The sequence below is a fragment of the Octopus bimaculoides genome, chromosome 3, assembly GCF_046866305.1.
Source record: "Octopus bimaculoides isolate indiv1 chromosome 3, ASM4686630v1, whole genome shotgun sequence".
NCBI classification, from domain to species: domain Eukaryota; kingdom Metazoa; phylum Mollusca; class Cephalopoda; order Octopoda; family Octopodidae; genus Octopus; species Octopus bimaculoides.
In genome coordinates, this window is record NC_142930.1 from 169,292,863 (window position 1) to 169,305,487 (window position 12,625).

Here is a 12,625-nt window from a genome sequence, read left to right on the forward strand (position 1 = left end):
GGCTTTTGTCACCAAATGAAAAGGAAAACATTATTTTAGAATTCAGTTTTCAAAAACCAGTGAAAGAACGAAGTATGAGTCATATTTTCACATTGATCACTTGTCAAAGAACAATTGTTTATTTCGATAGAAATAGTGACAAAAATATTTCTCCCGGAACCTTTCTTCCAAATTCTTCATGACTTGCTGGCTAAGATTTTCTGTAAACAAAATCACGAACCGCTGTAGGCAGCAGCAACAGCAGAAAAGGGAAATGGTAATGGAATTATATGATTGAAACTGAGAAATCTTGGGAAAATAAACAAAAGAATAGAAAAGAATCAGTGCTGGGGGTGAATTTAAAAAAAGGTGTAAAATGGTGCTGGAATTCTAAATATTGTGTCAATTATTGAGCATCGTTAAGATGAACTTCTAGAAAGAGGGATGAGGTTGGGGGTTGAACTGAAGAGGATTGAGAGGAATAAAATTCCACAGAGAGAATATGTGGGGTGGGGTTGGATGAAGAAGGTTGGGGGAGACAGTTTTGATGAGACAATAGAGAAAAAGTAGTAACGTATGTAACGACACATTTAGACAAATATATGTATTAAACAGTCTTTAAATATAATTATGCGTGTGCGTGTGTGTGTGTATGTGTGTCTACGTGTGCATTTGTGTGTGCGTGTGTGTCTGTGTGTGTGCATTTGTGTACGTGTGTGCGTGCATGTGTGCGTTTGTGTGTGCGTATGTCTGTGTATATGTATGTGTATGAGTTCTTATTTACTGCTACTGTTGTTACTGTTACTACTACTATTGCTGTTGCTATTTGCATTGTTGTGTATCCCAAGGATAATCCTGAATTCCTGAATGAGCTGTTCTAATACCAAATATATTCCATTTATGACCATCTCTTCACATTCAGATGTAAGTGTATCAAGGACGATGTTCTTCAATGTGTTATGGCAATGATTTGAGATTTGAGGGAGGTTCCGCTGTTTTTTCTAGAAGAATCAATGGACTCATAGAATGGCATATCTCTATGTGAGAAATCCATATAAGATTAATCGACGTGCAAGAAGTAGCAGTGCAATCAATCATTCGAGTAAACATTAAACAAACGTCCCTCCCAAACATGGAATCTCTCCTGATGAAACACACTGACAGTTTTTGTAAATCAGCTGAATTGAAAATCATTCCATCTCGTTCAGATACAACAATAGTTGTTACCGCCATGCGTCAAACTGGATGGCATTGATACAAACAACAGGAAAAATATTTCCTGATCTTCGATATAACGGTTCCATTTGCTATAATCGATGACATTAAAAGACAAAAACATGGCACATAAAGTTACCGATAGTTACTGAAGCTTCTGCTTTAGCCACAAACAGAATTACGTTACCAATCTTCCAAGATGATAGTTTGTCAGTAATGTCGCGTGTCTTGGCAGTGAATCCCTTTTAAACTCTATTGACGAAGTAAATATCGCAACTTGACAGGATCTGTAGGGAGAAGAAAAATTAGTGTCACCCACACATTTCTTACCGACCGCCTTAAAATGTACTTGAGTAATATTTACGACATTGAGATACTGGAGCGAGACAGGAATGGTTTATGTATTGTAGTCAATCAACGCAGGTGACCCAACGAGGAACATGAATATCAATGACCTGTTTCTCTCCCCTCTTTCTGGGGATGATTTCTTATGAAGTATTTCGGAATCGACGAGAATATTTCTTATGTCGGTCATGTATAAAGTCAGAGGGACAAAGGGATATTTCAACAGACTGAGAAATGCATAGAGGTTGTCTACATTCAACACAACTATATTCTACAATGCCTTCACAGTGTCAGCTTTAATAATAATATTTAGTACAACACTAGACTGGACGCTTTAAGTAATCTACAATTTGTCATAAAGACTAGAAAGATAGCAACAGTAACACACGTATCAACAGCGACGCTAGCAGCATCTATGTTGAACGGAGAAATAGAAGCAAAAGCTTAAAGTCAGATTTGATATTCTTTGGGTGCCGCATCGTATTACTTAGACAACACCAACTGAACAGTGAAGAGAGAAATGAGTAAATTACACACCTACTCAACAGTAAAAACAACATCTTAGTAGCAAAAGAGGAAAATTCCTGGATTACTACTGAAAGTATACAATTGTTCTACATGATATAAAGTTAGATGGTTTAACCTATTTAAACAGAATTTTGGAGGAATATTGATCACACCAGCAAAAGGTGCATGGCACATATCCTGCAAGTTAGAAAATATTAGCATCATTGACGGAAAGTGTAGCTTCACCTGAACTTGAGAGAGATCTCGCATTTCACATACATTATGTCGGATATAGTGGCAAGCTGGGAGTGAGGTTCCATTCAGTCACTTTGCCCTAGGTACCTCCTCCAACCTTTAACATCAGCCATGTTTAACAAGCTGCTTGAACATTTTCTGCAAGACTATTGATAATTGTCTTTGGCTTGAATTCTCTGGCACAGAATCACTACAAACAACATGACTGGACACGGCCACATCAAAACTATCAAAGTGATAACATTGACAACATCAGAGAAGAATTGAAATAGTTAAAGAAAATCTGTTCAGTTGTAAGAGAAATCGAAACAATGAAGTACATTTTTGTAGGAGTTCTGAATTCTGAAATGATTTATATTAATTTCTAACAAAAATTCTGTTGACTACAAACATTAAATGAAAATATATTGGGGACAACTTGAGCTAGAATTCAATCATTTTACCACAAAGTAGTAACACCAACATTTGTTGGACGTAAAAGATGAATTAATGGTTATAATTTTAGAATTATAAAATATAGAATAAACATTAATTCTAGAGAAAATCTGAAGAGAGATTACAGTAATACCTCGAATGTCGCGGGTGTTACGTTCCAAAACCTCCCGCGATAGGTGAAAATCCACGAAGCAGAAACAGTGCTGTATTTTTTTTTTATATAATTTTTATAAATCTATTGTATTATAAATGCAAAACAACACCAAGGAGAAATCGACGTAAGCTTAAATAATAAACCGCGATAGGTGAACCGCGATATGGCGAGGGATTATTGTTGTATGAAAGAGAACAGAAAAGAAGCATCTGGAAAGATTTGGAGACGTACCTCAATTGTGGTAATAGTGGCATGAAAGCATTGCAAGAGTTTTCTTTTAACTCTCTCATCCTTTTCATTATCTCTGCTCCTACATATAATCTGGCTAAATTCCAACAAGCGTGTGTTTATTTGATAAAAAAAATTATTATCCCGAAATACAACAATATATATATATATGCATGTATATGTATGTACGTATGTATGTATGTATGTATGTATATATCTCTCTCTCTCTCTCTCTCTCTCTCTCTCTCTCTCTCTCTTTCTACATATATATATATATATATATATATATATAATTTTCCAAAGGATGTTGTAACCGTTACCAATATAGCATAAGACTTTACCCTAGGGGATCATTGACTAGATTCCCTAAGGGTCGTTTATGTATATATATATGTATATGTATATATATATATATATATATATATATATATATATATATATATATATATATATATATATATATATATATATATATATATATATGTATATGTATATGTATATATATGAATATATGTATATAAATGTATATATGTGTGTGTGTATGTGTATGTATATATGTGTATATATATATATATATATGTCTATGTAAGAGAGCGTAGGCATACATATATACATGCTAAGTTATAAGACAAAATTTAGTCTGAAATTAGGTAGACTGATGCATGATATACTAGTGGAAATCTGGAGATACACTTGAACTTTAGTAGAATTAAAACATTAAGTTAAACTACTATGGATGCCTAACTATAACAAAAAAGACACAGTAGATATAATTTAAAGAGGTGATAACTATAGGTAATGGGTCAGTTAAAAATATCTCACATAGAACCCCAATTTATCCATTAATAAGAGGCAACCTATGATAGTACAGACCAACACTGGGTCGCGACATTAAAGTCTGGGCAACCTATAAGTGTAGGTTATGTAAGTCCCAATATAGGATTATTATTGTTATTATTATTATTAGTAATAATAATAATAATAGTTGTAATAATAATAATAATAATAACAACAACAATAAGAAGAAGAACAATAAAAATAACATTAACAATAATAATAGTAGGAGAAGAGTTGGTGAGCACACACAATAGTAAGGATAGGAGAAGAGCACATAGAAAGAATTGTAATAAGTATGGAGCGGCGGCTGGGAAGTTTGCTATCTAGACCTAGGAACAACTCAATATAGATTAAATGAATAAGAGGAAAGGAGCGGGTAATATAGTACAGTACAACACAAACAATTGTTTGATCTCCAAATACAATATAACTACGTGACTCTACCATATTAAGGGTAGATATGAAATTAAAGTAAGAACTGAGAATAAAATAAATAACTAAGCATTTAGTAGGAAGAGATGAGGCTCAAGCCTTAGTATGAAACCCATAGAAAAGAATGATAATAGCATAGAATGATAATATATCGAAATATTACTGAATTTTTTAGTAAAGGCGCTTGTATTGATTCCTAGGAGGATTGATGGCTGGACGGATCTCTCTTAACCAAGTAAGGAGACCCAATAATAATATAAAATGGAATAATAGAAATGAGAACCCTCTAGGGGCAACAAAAATAGTCTACATATAGGGGATAATTGATAGTAATTTAAAATAAATAAATATACTAAAAAAGAAATTAATAACCAAGTTAATAACTAAATTAATAAATTAATTAATAAATAGATAAATAAAATTAAATTAAATAAATTAATCTAGTAGACAATCACAGGAGAGCAGTAACAATAGAAAAAATTAAGGAGTTACCTCCCCTATATATACATATCTGACTTGAAAAAAACATGGCGGTTTTTGAAGCTAACGAACTTTTAATAATTTAATAATTTATTATGATCGATATTTGTGTGTTTTTTCGTAATTTGTTCTGATGTAAACCATTCCTGAGGAAGTGCTAAACGTCAGACATCCAATGGATCAGTCGCTGGATAGGTTTGAGCACAGAAATGTTAACATAGGATGGTAAATAAATAGAATATGGATCTGTCGAGTTCGAAGTCTCTTTCTCTTTTAATATAAAAATTTAAAACCTTGAAATATATATATATATATATATATATATATATATATATATATATATATATATTATACTAGACTAACCGTAACCTGTTGGGTCACCGGTAAACTCTGAGTTTCCCAGCAACGGAGTTTTGTTTCATGTTTTTTTTTTTTTGTTTTGGGGGTTTTTTTGCACTTTATTTTCCATGCTTTCAACGAATGTGACGTCGAAATCATCGGCATCTTCCCCAGAAAAGGAAAGATTTAGCTGTTATTTCTTGCATGCCCTGCTACCATGTAACAGCTATTTTAGGTCCTTTATCGCAAATAGCTGTTACGTGGTAGCATGCCGCGCTAGAAATAGCAACTAAATATTGGAGGTGAGATACGTTAAATGATATGGAAAAAATTTATGGAAAAAAATTATTTCACACCGAGCTTACGAACGGGTCTTTTACGAAATATTTACCGTATTTTTAAAGTCATTTTCACTTTAGAATATTTTTTTAATATGTCACAAAATTTTTCTAATAGTATTCACTTGAAAATAATTTTGAAAAAAACATTAAAGTTTTGTCTTTTTAAAGAAAGTTAAAATGTAAATACTTATTGTACTAAAAACTTGCATTTTTGAAATTACATTCATTGAAAAATATTTGTAAATGATTAAAATATTGTGTTTAACAAACATTTACTGTAAATAAACAAATCGTATATTTCGTTGTCAAGTTACAGTGTCTAATCCAAAGGTAAAAGTTACTTCCCGTTCAGGATGAAGTTAATTTCGGAGACCTTTCTCATGATGCACCGTTTTGGGTATTCATACCCCGAAAACCCTTAATATCTTCACAACCACTAATCCGATTTACGCGAAATTCCTTTCATTCCGTCTGTATTTACATTTCAAGGGTTCTTAATTCATAGCATTTTCCATCATGCGCCAATTTGGCTGAGTAACATTGCAAGCAAGCAAGATTCAATATGACTTTTAATGTATTATTTATATATTCTTTTATACTTGTACTTGTTTCAGTCATTTGACAGCGGCCATACTGGAGCACGGTCTTTAGTCGAAGTAATCGACCCAAGACTTATTCGTTGTGATCCTAGTACTTATTCTAGCGATCTCGTTTGCCGAACTGCTAAGTTACGGGGACGTAAGCGCACCAGCATCGGTTGTCAAGCGATAGTGGAGAAACAAACAGACACATAAACATATACATATATCTATAACGACAGTCTTCTTTCAGTTTCCTTCTACTAAATCCACTCACAAGGCTTTTGGTCGGCTCGAGGCTATAGTCGAAAGCACTTAACCAAGGTGCTACGAAGTGGGACTGAACCCAGAACCATGTGGTTGGGATGCAAGCTAGTTACCACACAACCACATATATAAAATCAATTTACACTCACATACATACTTAGATACACAAACAGACAGACAGACAGACAGACAGACAGACAGATAGATAGATAGATAGATAGATAGATAGATAGATAGATAGATAGATAGATAGATAGATAGATTCATGACGGAAGATTAAGCGGAACATTTCGGAATGTTATGTTTGTATAGTGTGACAGGAGACAATATTTGAGACATTCAAATTCATGGCATTGAAAATTGGGAATTAAAATTGAGTAGGAAACACGAAGAAACATTAATAAATATTTAAAACAATTCTGAAAGAAAATGTTCGAAGGATGAGAAAAATCTGATTTCCTGACGACTGAATTCATCTACTTTGATAGAAAACGAAAGAAACAAAAAAAAAATGTTTTCCCGTTTGATAAATTATATATGACAATGAGAGAGGGAGAGAGAGAGAGAGAGAGAGAGAGAGAGAGAGAGAGAGAGTTCTATCAGCAAATTGTTCTTGGGGAGAAGAACTATACAAACTGCTATTTATCTTAAGGAATATATCAGGAATTTTACTTCGGCACATCTCAGTCATTTGAAGGTAATACCTGAAGATTGAAGCAACTCTATTATAGATAGGTTCGTATATAATCTGAGCCGATGAAACTCCTGGCATTTTTCTAATTCTACATAGAATATTCTCTTTTGAATAGAGCACTTCAGTTATCTGGTTATTAGATTATATAAAATGGAACGGTTTCTGCGATATCCTGTTCTCTCATGACTGAATGGAGCTAATGCTTCCTTCAACATGTTAACCATTTTATAGTTCCGTAACGTTGATAAATGTACAGCAATCTTTAAAGCTCGTTTTTAGATAAGCTTCAATAGCTGTGCTTTTTTTTTTCACAGCAGCCTCTCTTTTGTGAAGGCTTCCAACCAAATTTGCAAATGAAGGCGGCATACCCAAATATCTTAGTTCCTTAAATGACTCAGTCAGTAGAAGAATGATGCTCTTCGGTGCCTCCAAGACTGATGCCACCAAATCATTCTTAAACAGGAGACCTGACAACATAGAGTTGCAACAAATATTTGTAACATAAGAGATCCTCTTAAAAACACGCAACGACCACATTGTTTTGGGGAGTCACTGATTAATGACTGACGCAAGATTGACGAATGACTAATAACTGACAAATACTGACAACTCAAAATTAAAATTAAATTCCTTACCACTTTTCCCTTATGTACAAATACGTTCCTGTCTTGTGTTTTTGTTGTGTGTGCGTGTGTGTGTGTGTGTGTAGCATTGCAAGTGTACCTCTTTACTACTAGTACTGTCGCATCACCGAACACTGTGTCATTGGATTAGTCTGTGCCAATGTCTTGCTAAAAACCTTTTTTTGTTTTTTAATTTCAGACCTTAAAATGAGATATTTTTGCTGTTAAGGCAGCGAACGGACAGAAGCGTTAGCGCGCCGGGCAAAACGCTTAGCGTCATTTTGTCCGTCCTTACGTTCTGATTTCAAATTCCGCCGCGATCGACTTTGCCTTTCACCCTTTTGGGGTAGAGGAAATAAGTACCAGTTACGTACTGGAATCGATGTAATCGACTAGCCCCCCTCTCCCTTCTGCCTATAGTAGAAAGGATTATATTATTATTATTATTATTATTATTATTATTGCCGTTATTTTTATTGTTATTGTTGATATTCCAGAATAGGAATCTATCATTGCACGTAACTTGTGAGACTTGTTCTCTTAACCGATTACTGTGTCAACCATCAGAGGAGAACTATTTCTGCTTTGTGTGTATTACAGACATGTAGCCGTCAGAATGGCCTTCATTATGATAAAAGACTTTAGTATCTGGCCTTGACGATAACATTACTCTATCTGAACTTATTGTTACATCGTACACTTTTCTTCATCTTGTAGCATTCTATGTTCTGTCCTCGCTGGCAAACGCCACTGAAACATCAGGAGGTAAAGGGAAAATGTACTCTTCTCTCTAACCTTAAAGAACTCTTTACTTTATAGATTCCAACAGTAGAGAGTTCTCTTCTATGAGAACCCAACGCTAGAGCGTTATCTGGTCGGGAAAGTAGCGAGTAGTTGTAAGCTGTTGACAACGGAAGAAATCTCTCTCTGCTCTCTGAATGGAACGGTTGAAAAACTCCCCGGTGTCTCCTATACTTTCACCTATACCACCTCTCTGAGTTTTATTCCCATCCAGGTAGGTTTTACCTGTTATCACACCGGGAACTAGCAAAGTCCTCTTCATCTCCTAATATTGATTCTAACCTGCCTACAAATATTGTCAACGGTAAATATTTCTATTGTTGCGACACAAAATGGAAGTATATGTAAAGCGCTGAACTAAATACTTTATAGCATTCTGGTTTGACTTTTTCTGTCAAAATTTCACTTCAAATTCCACAAGACATCAGTCTAACTTTCCCCCAACCAACTCCGTACGTAGATAGATTGAAACAGACAACGCCACCCAGTAACATTATTAATTAAATATAGATTACTGAAAAGATAAAGCTGTGTCCCCAAATGTATGTATACAGTTGCGTGTGCGTGTGTGTGTGTGTGTGTGTGCGTGTGTTTGTGTGTGTGTGTGTGTGTGCGTGTGTGTGTGTCTTTGTGTGTGTGTGTGTGTGTGTGTGTGTGTGTGTGTGTGTGTGTGTGTGTGTGTGTGTGTGTGAGTGCGCGCGTGTAGGTGTTTGTCGGTACTTTTGCATATATACGTATATTTCTGGGAATGCTTGTCTCTTCGCCAGACAAGCACACCCATATATATATATGTATGTATGCATAATTGTATGTATGTATATATCTATATATATATATATATATATATATATATATATATATATATATATATATATACACATACATACACGAGTGTACTTGTGCGTGTATGTACGCGTGTATGTCTGTGTCGGTGTGTGTTTGTTTGTGTGTGCGCGTATGTGTGTGTAAATATATTCCAATCACCTTTCAGCACCATATTTCCTATATGCATATATATATATATATATATATATATATATATATATATATATATATATATATATATATATATACGGTATCGATCAGTTACGCCTGGCGACATTACTACAAATATCGATCACCTATTGTTGCTATCAGCACTTCACATCGATCAGAGACTTGCTACCATTACTAGACAAATCGATCAGTTCGTTGCTTCTCTAACACAGCTGCGCTTATCGATTAGTTACTCTCAGATCTATTACCTCATAGATTTGTGGTTTGAGTTTCGTTTTAAATATCAGCTTCTATTTAATGTATTATTACAGCGAAAGTCAATCATAAAATATGTATGGCTAGTTAATGGTGTTGGTGTAAAGTAGCAGAAATATTATCTGATGTTATGATAGTAACAGTAGATTTCTGATGTAGGAGACTACATTATCACAGTATTACTATTAACTATTTCCTATATTATATATCTACGTCTTACTATATTATCACGTGATCACCACTAAGTAACTCTTTCCTACACTACATTTCAGCTGATTTTAATAGTTTAATCTAACGAAAACAGACAACAGCCATTAACTTTTTTTCAGAAACTGTGACATTAGTGGGAAGAGTTCATCCTGATAGGAAGAACCTCACCCGAATGTTTCTAAGCCCGTCTGTTCCATTAAAGATACCCTAAAAGCCAGATAATAATGTTAAACCAGGTAATGAACAGATTAAGTCTGACATCTGACAACAAGAACAGCCTTTATAACAGTCGTCCACTGTGTTTCCTCAACAGAATTTCACTCAAAAAGCTTTTTGTCGAGCCGTTTCTATAGTAACAAATACTTTCCCATGACATCACGCTGTTGGATCGAACCAAACAATTGTGAATCAAACTTTTTAACCATGCCTGTATCCATTATTATTCAACCGTCACAGCTATCACAGTAATACATCGCAACAATTCTATTATTAGCTGTTGTAATCTAGTATAAAACGTGTTACCTGGATGGGTCTCTCCTGTATCTACACAGCTGCGAAGTACACTTTAATAAATCACTGAGAATTTGGTGGACAGAGTTTAGAATAATGGAACCTTTTGAATCCTAAATGATAGTCATTAGTGAGATATAAAAAAATTACGACACTTTCATCTGAACAGTAAATGCACAGATAAATCGAAAAGTAAATACGCTGGCACTATTTTTCAGTTTATAATTAGACTTCATAACTAACGATTTCTGCTTTAGTTCTGATATATTTTATACGGTGAAAATGCTATTTGATCGTCAGTTTAGCTAAAATGGTAAATTATCTTACAATAGTAACTGTTGTGCACTATAGAAAACTTTGATATAATTCCAACTAAATTTTCACTTGTGGATTTCATAGAATTGATTTATTTGCTCAAAAGAAATTTCTTTTGCTTATCACGTTCTCGATATTTCAAGTTGTTTATTTCCGGTTTCTGCTGAACACTACACTGCAGTCTCTAGTCATCTACTGTAACTTCAGAATGAAGTACAAGAGACTCGATGAGCTCAGATGTACAGAGTAAGTTAAATAGCCGAGCCTTTGGCCTACCCTAAAGCCAATACCAAAAGATGAACCATCTTGGAAATGGTTAGTGGCCATCCACATTTGATATAGCAGCACTGTCCCACGGACCGGAGTGTCAACACTTGTTTGCATGTCTATTAGCAAGGTATCGATAAATACGAGTAGCAGCTTTTGTGACATTTTTGGGATGTTTTTGCAGCTTTAATAATAAAGCATATTTCTCGACCTCCAGTATTCGAGTACTATTTTTTCTGTCTTTGTTTCACATTTATGTGCTTACACTGGTATATGTACATATATATATATATATATATATATATATATATATATATATATATATATATATATATATATATATATATATATATATATATATATATATATATATATATATATACATACATACATACATACATACACACATATATACATACATACATACATACATACATACATACATACATATATATATATATATATATATATATATATATATATATATATATATATATATATTTATACATACATATATATATATATATATATATATATATATACATATATATCATATTATATTGTATGTAAGCATGTATACGCATGTAGATAGATAGATAGATAGATAGATAGATAGATAGATAGATAGATAGATAGATAGATAGATAGATAGATAGATAGATAGATAGATAGATAGATAGATGTGCCTATGTACCGAGGAGGAGACATAGCCATTCTCTCCACTTCCCTACCTTTCCCGCAGCAGCACATCCGCTCAAATACTCGAACCTACCATCTTCTAATCTTTAGCCCTATCCATCTATAACATGATATCTGCAATGTGTTACATATTGTCACTGTGCCATTTAATGTTTAATTGCTATGCTTTTCTAATTCGCCGTGCTTTTTCTTGAACCGTGAAGTTTTCCACCTTTTCAAGATTAGTACAGAATCACTTTGTTATGTATTTAGATTTTAAGTATATAAATATCGATAGCAATGTACTTCTGTATATAAATATACGCATACTTTTATGCATCTATATATATGAGCGTCCGAGCGTAAATATGTGTGTGTGTGTGTGTGTGTGTGTGTGTGTGTGTGTGTGTGTGTGTGTGTGTGTGTGTGCGTGTTTAAGCATTTAGCAATTCATACACATTTATCGAGACATACTCCTATAGACCCAAATGAAATTGTCACAAACACCTTTTCGTACAACACGAAACAGAAAAGTAATAGAACAATCCACAATTACATTTATTCATTACAAAGAATTGATAATATCACCAAACGAGGATTTTCAACTGTTCACATTTATTTGTCATCCATACTCCGTTTAATGAAAGTATCTCCGTTTAATGCAAAGTTATGTTCCCTGTATCCAACTGGAAGTCTCCGAGGGATTTTTATGTGAAAGTATTTTCTTCTATATTGTTGATGGTAACGCTACAGATTTTACCTAGGGTTCACACATGTCTATAGATTTCTAGCAGCCATATCGATATGTAATCTACGATCTTTCAGTCGCATCACGAACCACAATGTTAATAAACCACTCAGCAGTAATAATATTATTCCAGATG